A 22,119-nucleotide genomic window follows, 5' to 3' on the forward strand; every position below is an offset into this window, starting at 1 on the left:
CACTCTAGTGGTAGTAGTCTTCGCTTGGTGGTCTACGGATCTAAATGTATTTTTTATAGTGTTGCTAAGTCTCAGTCGAGTAAAACTTCATTAAGTCTCAGCCGATGCTACATCCATAAGATCTTACTTTAAGATCTGTACAAAATTTTCTTTTCAGTTTTATATTTTTCTCTCTGCATATTATCTCACTGACTAAGATTTGATTAAATCTCAGTCGACTGAGACCTGATCACCCCTTATTTTTTATTTCTGGTGTTTCTTTACCATCTTAACAAGGTGATGAATAGACCGAAGTTATCCTAAAAAATCAGTAGATGTAGTACGTGGAGGACTCAGCAGCACATGTCGCCGCTCAAGACATGGACCAGTTCAAGGCCACACCAGCCATGCAATCAAACTACTACTAGTCTGTAAATCTAGAACGCACGAAAAGTTTTTTTTTTCGAAACGAAGGCAAAAGATTTGCCTCATTCATTAAATAAGAGAGAAGTGTTTTAGAGTGTTACAAATGATCCGTATGCCCGGCATGGCAACTACTCGCGCACAAGAATACACCCCAGTTTTTTAGCTCCCGCAATAATCCAAAGCTTGACGTCGTTGATGATAGCACGGAGAAAGACCGGAGGCGGTGCGCTCTTGTGTCGGAAGACCCGAGCATTACGCTCGCTCCAGATCGTCCAAGAGACTAGCATTGTAAGTGAGGCCAGGGCTCGTCGGTTTGGGTTTTGCAAGCAGGTTCGCTTTTCCCACCATTCCAAAACGGATCCATCCAAATGCCAAGAGGAGGTGTCCATGTGTGCTAGACCAAATTCAAGGATGACCGAGTTCCATAGCCTTATGGTGTAGCGGCATTTGTAGAAGAGGTGTGCACCCGTCTCGCCAACACGATTGCAAAGCGGGCAAAGACCACAGTTTTGCCAACCGCGCCGCTCCAATCTGTCGGCTGTCCAAATCCGGTCTTGGATAGCCAACCAAGCAAAAAACTTGATCTTAGGAGGGGCCCAAGCCTTCCAGATCATAAAGTCCATGGGCGAAAGTGTCAGTCCAAGAAACTGAGCCTTGTAGGCGGTGGCCGCGGAGTAGGACCCATCGTTGGCGTGTTTCCAAATAATGTCATCGTCAGTTTGTTGATCCAAGTGTAGGTCATGCACAAGCATCCATAACGTAAAGAATTGGAGGATGTGGGCACCGGAGACAATGGTGTTGCGACCGATCTTAAGAATCCAAGCATCTCCATGGAGGGCCTCCCGCACCTTCCAGTTCTTGTGCGTGGAGGCCGCATAAATCAAGGGGGCAATGTCCTTCGGTTTCCGCCCAAGAAGCCATGGGGAATCCCAAAAAGGTGTTTTGGCACCGTTGCCCAAAATGATGGTCGTTGAGGCATAGAAGAAGTCCATGTCCTCCTCTGTGCAAGGGTTCCCAAGCCCCACCCAAAGCTTGTTTGGCTCCTTCCATTCATACCATGGCCACCTAAGGCGTAAGGCACAAGCAAACTTGTCAGTGTCTAGAACCCCAAGGCCTCCATACTCCTTGGGGCGGCAAACCACCTTCTAATTCACTTTACATTTGGCACCGGTCGTCTTATCTGAACCAGACCAAAGGAAAGCCCTCTCCAATTTGTTGATGTTGTGAAGAGAGCGTGGTGGCACGATGAGAGGTGTGATGGCATACACTGCTTGGGAGGCAATAACCGATCTGACCAGTGTCGTGCGCCCGATGGTGGTGATGTTTTGGCCGTCCCAGGTGGCAAGCTTGCCGGCCGCCTTGTCTTCAAGGTATTGGAAATCCACAGTCTTGAGCTGCCAGACCGAGAGTGGGAGTCCCAGGTATTTCATCGGGAAGGTGGCTCTAGACACGGGAACGGCACTGAGGACATGATCCAAGTCAACATTGGCACATCTGATTGGCACAACCAAACTCTTGTGGAAGTTGGTGCATAGACCCGTGACATCCCCGAAACCCTTCAAGATGGTGGCGAGGTTGTCAACGTCGCTTTTGATTGGGGCCATGAAAATAGCTGCGTCATCCGCATATAAGGAGGTTCTCATCATAGCGCCTCATCCCCGAATCTTATGCAGGAGGCCCTTCCTAGTTGCCAACTCAAGAATTTGGTGAAGCGGGTCAATTGCGAGGACGAATAGCAGCGGCGAGATCGGGTCCCCTTGACGAAAACCACGACCATGATAGATGGGAGGTCCGGGCAGCCCATTGAGCAGGAAACGCGAGGATGAGGAGCAAAGCAGTGAGGCAATCCAGTCACGGAATTTGCTAGGGAAACCCCTACGTTGCAGGAGGTCCAGGATGAATTCCCATTTGACAGAGTCGAAGGCTTTTCTTATGTCAAGCTTGAACAGAAGGGCAGGGGTCTTGCGCTTGTGGAGGCGTCGAGCAAAGTTCCGCACATACATGAAGTTGTCATGGATACTTCTCTTTTTTATGAAGGCGCTTTGGGCGTTGGAGATGAGGGCATCCATATGCGGGGCAAGCCGCAAGGGGAGCACCTTAGCAATGATTTTGGCAATGGCATGGATGAGGCTTATGGGCCTATAATCGGAGATGCCCTCCGCGCCATCCTTCTTGGGCAAGAGCACCACATTGGCGGAGTTCAACCATTGAAGATTGGACGTGTGAAGGGAGTCAAACCGGTGGATGACTCACATGATATCAGGTTTGACGATGGCCCAACATTTCTTGAAAAAGATACCCGTGAAGCCGTCCGGGCCGGGAGCCTTGTCGCTTGGCATTTCATTAATGGCGTTCTAAACCTCCTCCTCAGTGATAGTGTCATCCAGGGTGTGAAGGTCGACCGGCTGCACGTTGAGCTCCTCCCAATTGAAGTCAAGGTTGCTCGTGTGCCCCTTCCCCATGACCTCAGAGAAGTGGTCATGGATGATCTTTTCTTTTTGGCTATGGTCAGTAACCCAACCGCTTGCGAGCTTGATGCGGTGGATGTGGTTCTTTCTTCTTCGGGCATTGACGCGGCGGTGGAAGAACTTTGTGTTTGCATCACCCTCCTTGAGGTTAGTGATTCGGGCGCATTGGCTCTTTCTGGCCCTCTACAGAACTGCCAAACTGATCACCCTGCGTTTTAGTCTAGCACGTAGGTCAAGCTCCTCCGGTGATAGGGGGCGCGATTCCTGCGCAATGTCCAGCCTTAGGATCACGAGTAGTGCCGCGTGGAAGTGAATGTTTGCTGCTGAGAAGAGTCTTCTACTCCACTCCTTGAGACGTAGCGCGGTCTTCTTGAGCTTGTGATGCAAAATGAGATAAGGCTCCGTGTGTGACACGCCCTCGGCCCATGCCTTTTGGACGATGTCATGGAATCCTGGAAGGGAGGTCCAGAAATTTTCAAACTTGAAAGATTGAGGTCTTTTGGGTCCTTTGTCATCAGCAAGCAAGAGAGGGCAGTGGTCGGAGAGGGATGACGACAAGGCATGCAACACATGGGTGTTGAAGGTGGTGTCCCACTTGGCGTTGCAGAAGAAGGAGTCAAGTTTGCAAAGGGTGGGATTTGTCCTCTCATTGCTCCAGGTGAAACGCCTGTTCTGTAGATGGATCTCCTTGAGCTCGCAAGATTGCAAAGCGGCACAAAAGCGATTGATTCTGCTACGGTTAACATTCCGTTTGTTTTTATCCCTGGCACGGTAGATTTGGTTGAAGTCTCCACTGGCAAGCCATGCCACTCCCGGAGGTGGCTTCTGGCTAAGCAGCTCCGCAAAGAAAGCATCTTTGGAGGCGTTGTCGGTGGGGCCATAGACGGGCGTGATTTTGAAGGAGGAGTCGGAAGCGCGAATCCGCACCATAGCAGAGAGACAAAAAGTCGAGGTGGTGATGTCGGAGACATGAAGGAGGCTGTCATCCCATAGCATAAGGATTTCGCCCCTGGTTTCGGTGGCCGGTCGATGCGCGAAACTCTGAAGCTTGTTTCCACCGAGAGAAGTAGCAATGTATCTATCAACGGTGCTCAACTTAGTCTCCTGGAGACAGACCAAATGACAAGTGGTGTCAGAGATGGTAGCCTTGACAGCTGCTCTACGGTTCGGGCAATTAAGCCCTCTCACATTCCAGCTGAGTGTATTGATAGGCTGTTCTGTCATGGGTTCACAGCAGATGCCCTTTGACTAACATAAGGAATAACAATAATACAACCAGGAGGGGATCCAAGTCATAGGTACATGGCCCACGGCCGAACCTGACTAAACACCAACACACACACAATGGGAACACAGTCCCATCTACAAGACCCAAAGTAACTAAAACCTATGCACGAACTGGATACGTGCAAACTAGTAGCAAGTGCAATCCCCTCGAAAGCATCAGGATGGCGTACTAACATAACAAACATGAAGGCCCTAACCCAGGGACTGCCTACTCAGGCGATCGCCGGCTGCGATCCCTGGCCATCTTGTTCCAGCCACACAGAGTCCATAGCCGCTGCACCACCGTGGTCTATCAGCGCGTCCTCGACAGCAGCAATAGCACTATCGTCAAGCTTGAAAAAATCCCTCATGGCCACAATCACTTCAGGGGGGAGCTGCTCCTTGAATCTCTCTGTGAACACATTCAGGGTCGAAGCGGTGACATCTTCACCATCTTTGGTTATGCCCAGGCTGCGAAAACAAGGCGCTCAGCCACCTTTGCAACCGGGGCAGCCGGCGTGCGGTTGGAAGGGCGCCTGATCTGTTGCAGAGAGATCTCGCCTTCCTTGGAGATCCTCATGCCTGCCAAGGTCTTCCGACGGGATGCTGGAGGGCTTGGCCTCGGTGATGCCATGGGTGCTTCAGAAGGTTGCACAGATGTGAGCGGCAGGAGCGCCGGCTGTTTTGAGCAGAAGAGCGTTGCTGGAAGCTCTAGACAGGGCACAACGAGCTCCGCCAAGCCAGCGGGCAGGTCATGTCCAGCATCAACAAGGCAAGCACGGGTTGGCGAAGGGGTTCGCTGCAGGTTGCCGTTGCACTGGAGAGGCGGAGTGGGCGAGGCTTCAAAGCCTGGGGGGCGCATCGGGGACATGTCCAGAAGAGGTCGCTGCATCATGGTCGGCGAACAAAGCTCGATGAGCGCCGGACTCAGGTTTTGGGAGGCCGCCGCAGCAGCATGAGCTTCGTCACGCTTGGAGGTCGGCGGGGTTCGGAGCACCGTTGTAGGAGAAAGGGGTGGTGATGCCGGGAGGGTGCGTGCGTCCCTAGATATGTGCCTGGCAGAGGCCGGCCGCTACTGCCTGACCGGGCTACGGCCCCGAGCACCAACAGCATCTGAAGCAGGCTCAAGCTCCCCAACATGCATGGGAGGAACGCACATGGGGCCAGAGCCGAGAGGCACCGGAACAGCGCCCTGGACAGCGGGCAGCCCAGAGTTGCCGCGGCGGCGACCATCGCGGCTCCCCTGACGCCCATCCCGGCGTTCTCTGCCGGTGTCACGCTGCTCCTCACGCGGAGCACGGGAGAGGCTCCGGCGGATGCGCTCGCCCCAGCCTTGCCCGCCTCTGGACGTGCCCCGGTCGTCGCGCCCCCGGCCACGGTCCCCTTCGTCGTCCCGGTCCCTGCGGTCTTGGCGGCCGCGCTGAATAGGACGAGAGATGCGCTCGCGCCTGTCACGCGGCATCGTCTCCCCATCCATGATGTTTGATTTCCACGGGTTAGGCCTGGACACCACTTTGCCAGAGGATGGATCTTCATGGATGTCGAGGTGGACTAGGACATGATGCTCCAGCCCCTTGCGCCCGTACACCGGGGCGCCACCATTGCGGACGGGGAAAGTGACCCAGCTCACCCTTGGCACCCTGCTTCGGCATGGCGTCCACGCCCACAATGCCAGCACATCGGTCACCGACTTGATCTTGGATGCCGGCTCGATGTAGTCCAGCGAGCAGCCAGAGCCGACGGCCTTGGCAACCGCCTTCTCGTCCCAAGTGTACAGCAGCAGCCCCTCGAGGCAGAGGCGCACGTGGTGGCGGAGGTCGACATGCTCTGCATGGGCTTCCAGGCGCCAGGCTCGCATCTGAAGCTTGGTGTCGCCGAACGGGAGCTCCGGGCGGGATGTGGCGATGTCAGCGTGATGCTTGTGGATGAAACGCACCAGGAACCGCTCGGGGAAGTGGAAGACGACGATGACATCCGGCGCCAAGGCGCCAACCTCGTCTGCAATGACCGCAGCAACCTCGTTGGTGGAGGCACGGCGGTCGCGGTCGAACCAGGCCACCACCCCGTTGGATTCCAGGAGCGCCGCCTCCACTTGCATGGCCGGGGTGTTGTGGATGAAGGCGAACACCTCCGGGCGGGCGTTGTGGTCACCAGCCCAGGCCGAAGAAGCAGCGGAGGAGGAAGCCATGTTAGCTTGGGGAGGCACGGGCGTGGGTGCCGGCAGGCGGATACGAGCAGGCGCGAGAGGAGGAGCTCGACGCAGAGCGGGCGAGGGAGCACCGGGGCGCAGGTGCGGGCGCGGAGCGTGGGTGCAGCTACGCGCTATGTGGCCGGAGCGGAAGCACCGTCTGCAGGTGATAGGGTCGCGGCAGTCGACGGCGCGATGTCGAGGCTTGAGACAGTGGAAGCAGAGGCCTTTTATCCAAGCGGGAGGAGGGGCGCGGGGAGTGAAGGCAGTAACAGGGGCCGACGCAGGGCGCAGCCGCCCATGCCTGACCTCGATCCATGGCGTCGTCACCTCATCCTCGAGCCCCACAGTCGCCGCGCCGCGCGGGAGTGATTGCTCAGCCGCGGCCTGCGCAGGGGCGGGCCGAAAGCACGCAAGCCATCCCGAACGGTCTCCGCCATTAATACCATCAATGCACGACGGGATGGGGGAACGGCCTGAAGCAGGAGCATTGAAGACGGTGGTTGGGGGCGCACGGGGAAGGAGCTCGGGCGGGGTCTCCAGGACGCAGTCCACCTCAGAGTCCTCGCCGGAAGGGCGACCAGGAGGCGGAGGCGGAGGAGTGCCCCAATCTGGATCTGGATCAGATTCCCGCGGAGCCGGCCGCGAAGAGCGATGTGGGTCAGGGAAGCCCCAAGGAAGTGGCTGGGACGGACCGGCAAGGCAGGCCAGGTAGGAGAGCGGCTGGGGCTGTGCGGTGGCCGGCGGCGCCGGAGTGAAAGCCGCCGGTATGGGCCAGTGGGCGATGGGTTGGGGCAGGTCGGGAGCGGAAATAGCTAGATTTCTTGTTTGTCTATGCAATTTTTTAACTATAGTGTGAATTGTACGCACGAAAAGTAGAAGTCGTCATAGGTTATTAATATGTCGGCCAGGCCAAGCACTATCGTGGCCAAAGTAGTTTCGGATCATACTTCCTCCTACCCGCCGTCTCTGTGTTCCCACCTGCATGCAAGCTCCATAGAGAATTCGCCGGCAAACGTAACGGCACCACCATGTCACTGATCATCATGGCCAGCTTCGTAGCCCTTGATTTTTTGCTTCACAACTGCAGTCTCGGCGCGGCGTCCGCTGCGGGGCAACGACACGGTGGTCTCGCCACAGGGCAAGTTCGAGCTCGGCCTGTTCAGCCCTGCTGGCAGCTCCGACGGCAGGTTCTACATCGGGATCTGGTACAAGAACATCCCTGGACAGACCATCATCTGGGTCGGCAACCGCGCGAGTCCTCTGTCTGGCCTCATCTCCGTGGAGCTCCGGGTGTCCGACGCCGATGGCAACCTCGAGCTTGTCGGTCCCACCTCTGCCTCCGGATCGCCGGTGGTCGTGTGGTCATCGAACCTGTCTTCATCGTCACCAGGCTCGAACAACACGGCGGAGATCCGCGACAATGGCAACATGGTCCTTGTGGATGGTGGCAACTCCTCCAACATGTTGTGGCAGAGTTTTGACCATCCGACGGACACGCAAGTGCCGGACGCCTGGCTCGGGGAGAACAAGCTCACCGGCAAGTACCAGGCGCTGACATTCTGGCGGAACGCCCAAGACCCCGCGCCGGGAATGTTCACGGACATGATTGACCCCAGCGGCAGCAGCGAGTTCTTCTATCTATGGAACCGGTCCCGCGTGTATTGGCGGACCGGCGTTTGGATGGGGCGGGTCTTTGCAAAGCTACCAGAGGCGGCGAGGAACTTCCTCTACAATGTAACATACGTTGAGACGCCGGCTTACCGGCGCCTCACCAATGTCCTCTATGACAATGCAACCATCACACGCGTGGTGCTCGAGGTCTCTGGCCAGACGAATATATACATCTGGATGCCCGCGAGCCAGAGCTGGCAACTATTGTGGACCGCGCCCACCTCGCAGTGCGACGTGTATGCGCTCTGCGGCGCGTTTGGCGTCTGCGACTAGAAGAACCGGCTGCCGTGCCGGTGCTCGCCTGGGTTCGCTCCGGTATCGAAGGGGGACTGGATACTCAATGACTGGAGTGGTGGGTGCCGCCGGAGCTCACCGCTCACGTGCGCACGCAACGGGTCGACAACGGACGGGTTCTTTGCGCTGCCAAACATGAATCTCCCCGATGAATCAATTGTCCTAGGCGCTGCCCAGAGCAAAGTAGAGTGTGGATTGGCTTGCCTAAAGAACTGCTCTTGCTAGGCCTACGCCTTCTCCGCTGGGGAGTGCACCATCTGGCATGGAGAGCTCCGCAATCTTCAGGGACTCTATGCAGACTCTGGTAGCCCCGGGTCAGAACTGTATCTCCGGCTTTCAGAAAGAGGATTGCAAGATCTCCGCAACGTAGACATGAAGAAAGGGGGGAATAAGTTATGGGTTGCCCTTGGCATCACATTGTCTAGTGTTGTAGCATTGGGTGCATCCTCCATACTAGCCTGGAGGATTCTTCTTTCCCGCAGGAAAGTGGCCAGTACAGCAAACAAGATCGGATGCTCCTTGGCCGTGTACAGTTACAGTGAACTCCGTGCTACCACGAAGAACTTCTCGGAGCGGCTGGGTGGCGGTGGCTTCGGATCAGTGTACCTTGGTATCATAAAAAAACAAAAGGGACACAATACGACACATGTCAATGTGGCAGTCAAGAAGCTAGAAAGTCTTGGACAGGTAGACAAGCAGTTCTGGACAGAGGTGAGCACGCTAGGCTGCATCCAGCACGTGAACCTCGTCCGACTCCTTGGGTTCTCCTAATCCGGCAACGAGAAGATGCTTGTCTACGAGTACATGCCCATAGGCTCCCTCGCCGGCCTCCTCTTCCGCAACGGTGCATGCCTGAGCTGGTGCGACCGGTACTGCATCATGGTCGGTGTGGCGAGAGGGCTGGCGTACCTGCACCTTCGCTGCCACGAGTGCATCATACACTGTGACATCAAGCCGGAGAACATCCTTCTAGATGAGGACATGTCCCCGAGAATCGCCGATTTTGGGATGGCAAAGCTGGTTGGGAGGGACTTCAGCCGCGCGCTGACAATGATGCGGGGCACCATAGGGTACCTGGCGCTGGAATGGATCTCTGGGCACCCTATCAGTGCCAAGGCAGACGTCTACAGCTTTGGTATGGTGCTCTTTGAGCTCATCCCGGGACGACGAAACTCTGAGGGATACAGCGAGGTGGAGGCAGCAGGGAGCGGGAGTAGTGATTCGTGGACCTTCTTCCCGGTGTGGGCTACAGGAAAGATTGTTGAAAGGAAGGTGGGCGAGTTGGCTGACCCGCGGCTGCGCGGCCAAGTGAGGCTAGAGGAGCTGGAGCGGGCATGCAGGGTGGCGTGCTGGTGCATCCAGGACGAGGAGGCGTTGCGGCCCACCATGGCGCAGGTCGTGCAGGTGTTGGAGGGCATGGTCCATGTCCACGTGCCACCGGTGCCGCGAGTGCTACAGCACATCGTCTCATGAGCTCACGTAATTCAGACGCCGGGACGCGCCAATCTTCTCATTGGTGAATCAATTTGACAAGAGGACAATTGTACAAGCGTAGATGGCAATACAAAAGAATTTATCGTGCCATTCATGAATACAGATCAAATTTGGGGATCCCCACCGGTGGCATCAAGAATTGTTTTAGTACTTCCTTCCTTTGTCTTTATTTACTCCGCATATTAGTTTTGACCTAAGTCAAACAATCTAAGCTTTCACAATAACACATATGTATAGCATGAAAATATATTGAATCATAATTCTAATGGTATTGATTTGGTATTGTGGATGTTAATCATTTTTTGTATAAACTTGGTCACAATCACTAGTAGAAAAAGGGTCAAACGTGAAGCACATTAGTGCCGGTTTGAATTTGAGCCGGCACTAATGTGTACATTAGTGCCGGTTCCAATGGCTAGTCGGGCCACTCTCATTAGTACCGGTTCGTGGCGAACCTTTAGCACCGGTTCGTGCCACGAACCGGTACTAAAGTGAGTGGTGGCAGGATGTTATCAGCCCGGGGCCCCTCCAGCACCTTTAGTACCGGGTCGTATCACGAACCGATACTAAAGGTCATCCTACATAGACCCTTCGTCCACCCGAGCTCGCTCTGTTCTTCCCCTTTCCCCCCTCCTCTCTGTTCTTTCCCCTCTTCCTCTCAAGCTCATCACACATTTTGCCCAAGATTTGAAGGCCCCCATCCATTCAAATGACCACAAAGGTTAGCAACTCTTTCCTTTCATCTCTCATTGCTAGATTAGCTCGTGCAATGCTTTATATAGTGATTGATTTTTGAGTTTATTAATTTGGGAGGAATTATATATATGTGCTAGTATTTGATTTATATGCAATTTGAGGTCAAAAATAACACTTAGTTTTGCATATGTAGGTGTGGTTTACTTAGTACCTTCTAAATCTCCGTCGTAACCAACGTCGATCGCTCGCAACGTCCCGTCGCCGGCACCACCTTGTGGTGAGCCTCTTGTTCATGAAGTTTTATATAAAAAAAATGATGTTTGTGTGATTTGGATATATAGTTACTCGTATAATTATCTTACCCATACGTTGTTTGTTATGCATGGTGCCATGGTTTTGATATCCGTCCCCGTCGGCCCTTGTCCGGGTTATGATTCGGATGTGGTATATTCTCTTTTAAAACTATTCATTGCATTTCGTGTTTATGACAAATTATGCCCATCAAGTTAACATAGATATTTGTATGTAGGAGGTAGTTGAACCCGAAATTCCAACCGACCCTATTGTCGAGAGGTTAAATTTAGTTGAAAGAGAAAATGAGAATTTGAAGGAAAAATTGAAAAGAATTGAGGGGAAGAAGATGGAATTGGAGTTGCATGTTGCCGATGTCGTCGATGATCACAAGATTAAGATGGAGAAAATGCGCTTGAAGATTAGAAAGATTAGAAAATATGCCATTCATAGTGAGGCTTGGTATCATTATGCTGTTGGATCAATTGTTACCTTAGTTGCGATCTTGATCGCATTTGTTGTTGCATTTAAATTCTTTAGCTAGAGAGTTATTTGTTTGTTGCATTGAAGTGCTGTATGCTCTTTATGTATGAACTTTATGTATGAACTTTATGTATTGTATTAATTTGATGTTCTCGGTGCTGTGTATTGAAGATGAGCCGGCAATGGATGTACGATGACCGATGCTCTCCCGAATTCATTAATGGCGTGTGTACTTTTCTGCTTGCGGCTGAGGCAAACAAGCGAGCGGATGGTTTTATGCATTGTCCATGTGCTGGCTGTAAGAATGGTCGCAATTACTCTACGTCAAGAACCATTCACGTCCACCTGTTTGAGTCCAGTTTCATGCCCCACTATAATGTTTGGACCAAGCATGGAGAAAGAGGGGTTATGATGGAAGACAATGAAGAAGAAGAGGACGACGACAGCTATCCTGGCCATGGGTTCCCTGAATACGATGATACAACAATGAGGGAAGAAGCTGAGCTGGTAATGCGGGAAGAAGCTGAGCCGGCAATGCGGGAAGAAGCTGAAGAAGAGGCATCGGATGAGCCCGTTGATAATCTAGGTCGGCAAAGAGAAACTGCGCAAGTGATTTAGAGAAGAAGAAGTTGCAGCGCATGTTAGAGGATCACAAAAAATTGTTGTACCCGAATTGCGAAGGTGACAAGAAAAAGTTGGGCACCACACTGGAATTACTGCAACGGAAGGCAGAGAATGGTGTATCTGACAAGGGATTTGGAAAGTTGCTGGTAATGATAAATGATATGCTTCCAAAGGACAACGAATTGCCTGAGAGTACGTACCAAGCAAAGAAGGTTGTCTGCCCTCTAGGGTTAGAGGTGCAGAAGATACATGCATGCCCTAATGATTGCATCCTCTACCGCCGTGAGTATGAGGATTTGAACGCTTGCCCGGTATGTGGTGCATTGCGCTATAAGATCAGCCGCGATGACCCCAGTGATGTCGAGGGCGAGCGCCCCAGGAAGAAGATTCCTGCCAAGGTGATGTGGTATGCTCCTATAATACCATGGTTGAAATGTTTGTTCCAAAACAAAGAGCATGCCAAGGCGATGCGATGGCACAGAGAAGACCGTAAGAAAGACGGAAAGTTGAGAGTACCCGCTGACGGGTCGCAGTGGAGAAAAATCGAAAGAAAGTACGGGAAGGAGTTTGCAGATGACGCAAGGAACGTATGGTTTGGTCTAAGCGCAGATGGCATTAATCCTTTTGGGGAGCAGAGCAGCAACCATAGCACCTGGCCTGTGACTCTATGTTTGTATAACCTTCCTCCTTGGTTATGCATGAAGCGGAAGTTCATTATGATGCGAGTGCTCATCCAAGGCCCTAAGCAACCCGGCAACGACATTGATGTGTATCTAAGGCCATTAGTTGAAGAACTCTTACAACTGTTGAATGGAACAGGTGTACGTGCGTGGGATGAGCACATGGGGGAAGAATTTGACATAAAGGTGTTGCTGTTCGTGACCATCAATGATTGGTCTGCTCTCAGTAACCTTTCAGGACAGACAAACAAGGGATACCGCGCATGCACGCACTGTTTGGACGATACCGACAGTATATATTTGGCTAATTGTAAGAAGAATGTGTACCTAGGACATCGTCGATTTCTTCCGAGCAGGCATCCCGTAAGAAAGAAAGGCAAGCATTTCAAAGGTGAGGCGGATCACCGGACGAAGCCTTGCCACCATACTAGTGCTGATGTACATGATATGGTCAAGGATTTGAAGGTGGTCTTTGGAAAGGGTCCTGGTGGACAACCTGTTCCGAATGACGCTAACGGACGCGCACCCATGTGGAAGAAGAAATCTATATTTTGGTACCTGCCCTATTGGAAAGACCTAGAGGTCCGCTCCGCAATCGACGTGATGCACGTGACAAAGAATCTTTGTGTGACCCTGCTTGGCTTCTTGGGCGTGTATGGGAAGACAAAAGATACACCTGAGGCACGGGAGGACCAGCAACGTATGCACGGAAAAGACGGCATACATCAGGGTCATGCAAGCTATGTTCTTACCAAAGAAGAGAAGGAAATCTTCTTTGAATGCCTGCTTAGTATTAAGGTAGCGTCTGGCTTCTCGTCAAATATAAAGGGAATAATAAACATGGCAGAGAAAAAGTTCCAGAACCTAAAGTCTCATGACTGCCACGTGATTATGACGCAACTGCTTCCGGTTGCATTGAGGGGGCTTCTACCGGAAAACGTCCGATTAGCCATTGTGAATCTATCTGCATTTCTCAATGCAATCTCTCAGAAGGTAATCGATCCAGAAATCATACCAAGGTTAGAGAATGATTTGGTGCAGTTTCGAGTTGGTGTTCCCGCCATCCTTCTTCAACATCATGACGCACGTCCTAGTTCACCTATGCAAAGAGATTAACGTTTTGGGTCCTGTATTTCTACACAATATGTTCCCTTTTGAGAGGTTCATGGGAGTCTTAAAGAAATATGTTCCTAACCGTGCTAGGCCAGAAGGAAGCATCTCCAAGGGCCATGAAAATGAGGAGGTCATTGAGTTTTGTATTGACTTCATTCCTGACCTTAAGCCGATTGGTGTTCCTGAATCGCAGCATAAGGGCAGACTGGATGGAAAAGGCACGCTAGGAGGGGAACAAATAATATGTATGGACGAACATTCTCTCACTGAAGCACGCTATACAGTTCTACAGAATTCCGCCTTGATGGCTCCGTATATGGATGAATACAAGAATTTGCTACGCTCCAAACACCCGAAGCGGTCTAATGACTGGATTACACATGAACAAACCAGGAGTTTCGCTAGCTGGTTGCAGACACATACCATGCATGACACCTCTATTGAAGATGACATGTACTTGTTGTCCCAGTTACCATCTTCGAATATAATGACTTTCAAAGGGTACGAGATAAATGGTAATACATTTTATACGATCGCCCAAGATAAGAAGAGTACCAACCAAAATAGTGGTGTCCGCTTTGATGCAGAAACCAAGACAGGAAAGGAAACATATTATGGTTATATACAGGACATATGGGAACTTGACTATCGACGTGGTTTGAAGGTCCCTTTGTTTCGGTGCAAATGGGTCAATATGACACGAGGCGGGGTAACGGAAGACCCGCAGTACGGAATGACAACACTGGATCTCAACAATCTTGCGTATGCAGACGAACCATTCGTCCTAGCCAATGATGTGGCACAGGTTTTCTATGTGAAGGACATGTGTACCAAGCTAAGAAAAAGAAATGATAAGGAAGCGAATGCATCGTACGATGAGCCAAAGCGGCACATAGTTCTTTCTAGGAAGAGAAACATCGTGAGAGTGGATGACAAGACATACATGTCAGAAGATTATGAAAAGTTTGATGAAATTGCTCCATTCACAGTGAATATTGACCCGAACATCCCGTTAAATGATGAACATTTTCCATGGTTACGGCGCAAAGGGACACACGCGAAGAAAAAGTTTCACACCCAAAGATCTGGGATGTGATCGGCTTCACTATCATCACTTTCTTCTGTGTTTCACACCCAGGAGGGAATCTCTGTAATAGTTAGGGTAGTTATGTGTTTTGGCATTTGAAACGCGAAGAAATTTTATGTGCAAACAAATTCTTTCATGCCTTTACTGATTTTTTAAGCTAAATGACCCTGAAATTGAAAAGAATTTTAAATAAACTCAGAAAAGGTTGAAAGTTGGCATGGTATCATAATTCACCCACATAGCATGTGCAAAAAAGTAGAGAGGGTTACCGCAAAAATTGGATGCACTTCGTGTACTAAATGGACAATCTTTTTCGAAGTATCAGGGTTTCGGACGAAAACTCATCTGTTACAAAAGGCATTTCATTTTTTTAAATAACTTAAGCATTACCAAATTGAATATAATGATAAAACACACTAATATTAAACATAAAAAAAAGAATCACTAAAAAATCTATTCTCAAAGTTAAGTTATTCACAAAGTAGTGATTCACACAAATTTCAAATAAATCAAAATTTAAACTATTCAAATTTGTAAACTACCGGCACTAACAGAAAGTTTGTAATTTTTTGTACCTAAAGCAAAAATATTCACAAAGAAACTCTAAATACAGCAAAAAAACAACTCAAACAAAAATAAATAAAGCAAAAAAAATAAGAAAAAAAGAGCCCACCTACTGCGCCACAACGGCCTGCATATGACTAGAAACCCAACCTGTTGTTGGGCCAGGATGCAGGCCCGCAAAGGCCCAGTAGGCCCACATGGCAGCACAGAACATTTAGGTCCAGTAGGCCTGCTTTGGAGAGGAGCTCGAGGGAGCTACCGCACTGGGGCTTATAAACCAGTGCGGACGCCCCTCGGCTAGCGAGGTGAGACTAAACATTTCGCACCGCACCTGCGCCAGCGCACCCCCTTTAGTGTCGGGTGGTAGCACCAACCGATACTAAAGGGGGGGCCTTTAGTACTGGTTGGAGCCACCACCCGGCACTAAAGGGGGTGCGGTTCCCGCCGCTTGGCCTGGCCAAAACAGGTCTTTAGTTCCGGTTGGTGGCTCCAACCGGTAGTAAAGGTCCATCCTATAGAACTAAACACTTCAAAAATTTCAGTTTCTCCTCTGATTCTTCTTCTCTGCCCCGTCGCTCGCCGCCCCCGTCTCCATAACCCTCGTCGCCGCCCCCGTCCCCATCGTCGCCGCCCCAAAGTCCCCGTCCCTGTTGTCCCCATCGTCATCGTCGCGCCGTCCCGGCCCGTCCCACGTCGTCCCCGTCCCTGTCATCGCCGCCCCGTCCCTGTCGTCGCCGCCCCGGCCCGTCCCCATCGTCGCCGCCCCGTCCCTATCCCCGTCGTCGCCGCGCCCGTCGCCGTCCCCATCGCCGCCCCTCGTCGCCTCTCGCCTCGCCGGTGAGCACACACACGCACACACACATAGCATTGTTAGAAATTTTTCTTTTTTTAGTTATAGAAATAGTTAGTTATATAGCAATGTTAGAAATGATATAGAAATGTTTGAATTGTTAGAATTTTTTTTGTTTTTTAGTTATAGAAATAGTTATAAAATAGTTAGAATTGTTAGAAATTTTTCTGTTTTTTAGTTATAAAAAAGATAGAAATTTTTCTTTTTTTAGTTATAGAAATATTAGAAATGTTATACAAATGTTAGTTATATATATAAAAATGTTATAATTTTTTTTCTGTTTTTTAGTTATAGAAATATTAGAAATGTTATAGAAATGTTAGTAGCATTGTTAGAAATGTTATAGGAATGTTAGTTATATAGAAATGTTAGAAATTTTAGTTATCAAAATCCAATCATTAAAAAAATGTTACTTTTTGCGGGCATATAGCTAATATTTGTTCTCGACGATGCCCGGCCCGCATCCTCGCCATCGACCCGTCCGCGACGACGTCCGGCTGACCCATGTCCGGGACTAGGCTCCGCCTGGCTGGCACTGGGAGGTGCTGCCTGGAGGGGCGCATCGCTTGATGAGGAACCCGGCCCCGGGTCCCGTCGTCGACCCTGATCTCGTTTGGTGGCGTTCGCATGGGCCAGTTTTGGTGCGGAGGGAGCCGGCCCTGCCGGAGGTGGTACGTCGCCGTGTCAGGGAGGAGGACGAGCACGTCCATCGCTACATGGTTGCGTTAGAGGGCGGCAGGTTCTCCAATACCTGGCAGTTTCTTCAGGGATCTCACTTCAGCTATGATCCTGTGAGGGTTCCTTCTCTTTGGGTGTCCACCGCCCGCGCCGCAGGAACCACGAGTGTCCTAGATTCTTCTGTAGTATTCGATCTTTATTAGCTACCTAGCCAGTGATGTACTAGATATATAATATTCGAGACAATGTATTCGAGATTATATATTATTCGAGACGATGTATTCGAGATTATATCTATTATTCGAGACGATGTATTCGAGATTATATCTATTATTCGAGACGATGTACTCGAGATTATATCTATTATTCGAGACGACGTATTCGAGATTATATTCGATGATGCTTATTATGTACTATGATTGATTCAGTTTTTCCTTATTAATTGATTGCATCCATGCATTGTAATTTGAATATATTTCTTTTGGATTAGTTAAACAAAACCTATGGCGGACAATACCGGCAGAGAGGGAGAAGAGGCCCTGTTCAATATCATACGCAATCCTCGCGGGCCAGATGATGATCAGAATGAAGAAGATTATGACGGCTCCGAATATCTAAACAACACCGGGGAGGGTGATATGATATTCGATCGCGACGACCGAATTGATGAAGTCGTGAACTATGAACATGACGAAGAAAATGTTGATCTTGAAACAACAAAGACCGGCGAGGTATATATATTTATATAAGCAGGCATCTGGTGATCATCACATGTTTTAAATGACTTGAAGATATATTAACGAATTGATCTTTCTTATGTCAGCCATCCGGATCGAGCAAATCTTCAGGCAACAGGACAAAATGAGGCCCGAACAAAAAGTTGAAGGAGGGCGTAAAGTACAATATCGAGGCAATCAGACCTAATGGCGAACCATTCGCGCCTAAGAAGATTGCGGACAAGTTCGTTCGTCTGTGCGGAGTTCTTGTGAAGGACCAACTCCCAATCTCCCTTCAAGAATGGAGAGAGCCATCAAAGCCACGTCCAGGAGTTACTTTTGTCGACGACAGACAAAAATAGTTGCTTTGGGAAACGCTCATGGAACATTTCACCCTACCAGATCATTTCACAAATGCAGCTGTGGAGAAAGTCAAGGACGCTGCTCTTAGGAAGATGGCGGTTGCATTCAAGAACCACAAGATTCGTGAATGGGCCAAGTACGTCAACGGAGGAAGACTCCAGTATTCGAGGGAACACTAGAGAACCAAAGTGCTCATTGGGACGATTTCATAAAATTCAAGGATTCGGAATTATCTAAGGAACGGTCGAGAATAAACAAGGCCAATGCCGCAAAAAAGGATAAGTTCCATAAGGTAGGGCCAGGTGGCTATGTGGTGGGAATGCCTAAGTGGGATAAGTCTGAGAAAGAGATGCTGGATGCAGGTGTCACTCCAGAAACATTGAGCTGGCCCCCCAGGTGCAGGACTTGGTTCTATGCGCATGTGGGGGAGTTGGACCCGAAGACAGGCAAAGCTTCCAAGAAGGCATGTCTGGACGGAGCCGAAGATAAGCTACTTGTTGCAATAGAAGAGGCTCGATCCGGGTTGTTTGAGCCCAACAGAGAGAACGACGAGCTTACGCGTGCCCTGGGAAATCCTGAACACCCGAGAAGAACACGAGGCATGGGCGCTATTCCGTGGTATGAGGGGTTTTCGGACTGGAACGCCGACTACAGAACCTGCGCCAGAAAGAAGATTGCAGAGGAGAAGAAGAGGAAGATGGAGGAGGAGCAGAGGAAGCTAGACTATGAACGCCTTCAAGGCCTAGAATCAGCGCACGTGGACTTGGCAATCAAATTCCGGCGGCAGCAGGAGCAGATCGACTCACTTAGCCAGCAAAGGGGGTCTCAGCAGCTAGCGGATGATCCACCAATGGATAGCACCGTCCCATCCATGTCGAGAAGCAGCGTGGGTTCCGCCCCGGGCGATGCATTGCTAGATAGCTACCCAGTGGATGACATCATGGAGAACACTAACTGCGAGCTACACTTCAAAATGAAGAACATATCCATGAAGGTGGCGGACGCCCTTGCTTTTACAAATCCCCCCGAGGCAACCTTCCATTGCAACCCGACTCCACCGGGCTATGCTCGTGTCTTGGTTGATGAGGTGGTGGACCAATATTCGGGGCTAGAGCTTGACATTCCTGGAGGTGACGATGAGCACACACTAGGAGAGGCCAACCATCGTATCATCCTATGGAGAAAGGATTGCATCATCTTTCAAAGGCCACCGACACCGCGTCATCCGACTCCTCGTCGCAGTCCGCCACCGAGTCAGCAAACTCCCGCTCCTCCAAGTCCACTAACGCGTCAGGCCACTCCTCCTTCAAGTCCGGCCTAGCTTCAGGCCACTCCTCCTCCAAGTCCGGCAAAGCGTGAGGCCACTCCTCCTCCAAGTCTGGCAAAGCGTGAGGCCAGTCCTCCTCCAAGTCCAGCACAGCTTCAGGCCACTCCTCCTCCAAGTCCGGCACAGCTTCAGGCCACTCCTCCTCCTCCAACTCATCCACGTCAGCCATCTTCGCCACCTCAGCAATCACGGAAGAGAGCCGCCTCAGCTATGGTGCGTAGCGGTACAAGTCGAGGTAGTACTGCAGGTACAGGCGGAGGCAAGCGATTTCAATATGGTCCAAGCCTCGCGCCTCTTCCGCAGAGGCTTACGACAAGTCCGAGGAGGAAAATGTAGCCATATCGAAGGCCGAGGTGGAAGCCCATTTTGCACCGAAACCGCCACCGCCGCCAAGGGAGAAAGTGCCTGTGGAAAAGATTGACCACTTCATTCGTATGGCTAGACCACCAACTCCCAAGCCTGTTGACACAGACTATGAGCGCCACCTCAGGAAGTTAAATCGAGCACGTCTACAGAAAGAGGCGAGCTCGAGCTCGAGCAAATCAGCTGGCAAAAAATGCGGTAAAACCGTTCCCCAGCTGGGAGAACAGGCGGCGCAATCAATCTCCCCGCTTGTTGTGCCAACAACACATGAGAGTAGGCACGCCCAATATTATTGTGGGCAAACCGTTAACGTTTCTGGGTTGAGCGATGTGGTAATAACCGAGGAGCATATTGCGCAGGCTGAATCGATTGGGATCACTGTTGGACAACTCCTCGATATCGAGCCCATGTCTCCGACTAGAGAGGAGGATATAAAACGGAAATATGCCCGGGGCCAACCTTTGGTCGAGCCAGAGGAGGTCAATAAGCTCCCAACGAGAATGTATGCATTGCATCAATGGTACATGGACATTACCAAGATTTCCAATCGAGAGTCCCTCATGGTGAATGTCAACGAGGAGCATTACTACCATAAGAAAGCTGTGACCGTTGAGTATTCAGAACTTTTTCAGCTATACAATAAAGACGCACTCGACAAATCTATCGTCAGTTGCTATTGTCTGTAAGTGATTTCTTTCTGTAATTTAAGTCTCAAGCTAGCTGATCATTTTGATCAGTCATTACCTATAATTATCCTCACTATATTCTTTTCTGTGGTATTATGCAGGATGAAGATTTATGAAATGAAAAAAGGTGGATGCTATGGCATTGGGTTCGTTGACCCAAATACCATTAATGAATACACATGGAAAATAGATCCATATCACGCAAAATGTATAGAGGAAAGCATGCTACAGTTCTTCAAGGAACTCAAATACAATGAAGATATACTACTTCCTTACAACTTCCAGTGAGTCACACTGTCTTGTACTACAAATTCTGTTTTTCCCTATTAGCTATAGCTACATGTTTTTTGCTTACATATATATGCCCGCTTAATTAAGACATGCAAACATGTGTGCATGCATATTTCACTGGATCTTGTTAATCATTAAAGTTGATGAAGGAACAGTTGAAGTACTAGACTCGCTACTTAAGAAAGCAAGTGACTACAACATCGTGAAGGGAATAGTCAACAGGTAATTTCAATCATTATTAACTATATCTCGGCCTATTTAATTAGTTCGTCATTTCTTGATAACAACTATTTAATAACCCATTTATTCATTTTCTTTGTCAGCGGGCAGGGCTTGGGCAAAGTTCATCAGGGTCACTCCAGGCCCATGAAAACAAAGTCTGAAATGGTATTGACCCAAGGTAAGTAATTAAGTAGTACTAGCTAGCTTTCATCTCTTTAATTATCATGCTTGATTAATTATTATCTAATCAAAATTCCATTCTCGTAAAGGCCCTCAAGCAGGCGCCGGCGAATGATTTATGTGCATACTACGTTTGCAAGAACATTCGCATGATGGCGTCTGAAAGGAGCAAATCTCAAAGACAGGAGTGGGTACGATATCGATTGTCAGAATAATATTCACAATTTTTACACCATTATCGATATCTAGTCACACAACTAATACACATGCATATTGATCTCCTTCTTAACAGTTCAAAGAGGTGCGGGACAAGCTCCTAGCACAGGACCGCATAGAAGCAATTTAAGAGGAAATAGCGGGATTTTTGCTCGACCAGGTCATAGATCCCAAAGGAGAATACTATTACCCGCTACCGCCCCCATGAACCACTTCCAATTGTTATCGTGCTCCGAAGGCACCAATTAGCTAGGCTAATGCCACTGGCTCCGAAGGCACCAATTAGGAGAAATTGTATATATATATATATATAGTGTGACTATTCATCATCCAAGGTGCATAATAAGTTATTCTTCACCTGAGGTAATCCTACGATCATTTCATAATTAAATTACGTTTAGAATTCAAATAGTTACATTCCTATTGATTCACTACGTAAAATTTGACATAAGAAAATAAAAATATAGGTCATAAGACAAGAAAATTTGTAGTTTATGTGTATTTTAAACTATGTTTTTACGTTTGTAATTTTACATAACATAAAATATTTTTTACGGCAATTATATATTTTCTTATGGTCTCTTTTTACGTCGTAAATAAGACAAAACTTACGGAATGTAAAATTACGATGCATTGATGGTAAAATAGAGGGGGGTGAAGAATAACTATTCCTCAACTAGGGTGACGAATAGCGCGATATATGTATACATGTGTGTATATATGTGTGAATTAATTAATGATGGTTGTGAGACATTCGATGATATATATATTATGATCGGTTCTACTAGAAATTCTATTTATATATGTATGCATAACGTGTACAATATGTAGTATCATAAAATACCAGCAAATGAAAAAGAATTAAATGGAAAACACAAAATTAAATGAAAAAGAAATCAT

At 49.4% G+C, this 22,119-nt stretch overlaps 1 pseudogene; it reads left to right on the forward strand.

Annotated features, from left to right (window-relative positions):
* The first annotated feature begins 6,790 nt into the window (after positions 1-6,790).
* Positions 6,791-9,768, forward strand: LOC119333823 (annotated as a pseudogene).
* The last annotated feature ends 12,351 nt before the right edge of the window (positions 9,769-22,119 follow it).

The sequence above is a fragment of the Triticum dicoccoides genome, chromosome 7A, assembly GCF_002162155.2.
Source record: "Triticum dicoccoides isolate Atlit2015 ecotype Zavitan chromosome 7A, WEW_v2.0, whole genome shotgun sequence".
NCBI classification, from domain to species: Eukaryota; Viridiplantae; Streptophyta; class Magnoliopsida; order Poales; family Poaceae; genus Triticum; species Triticum dicoccoides.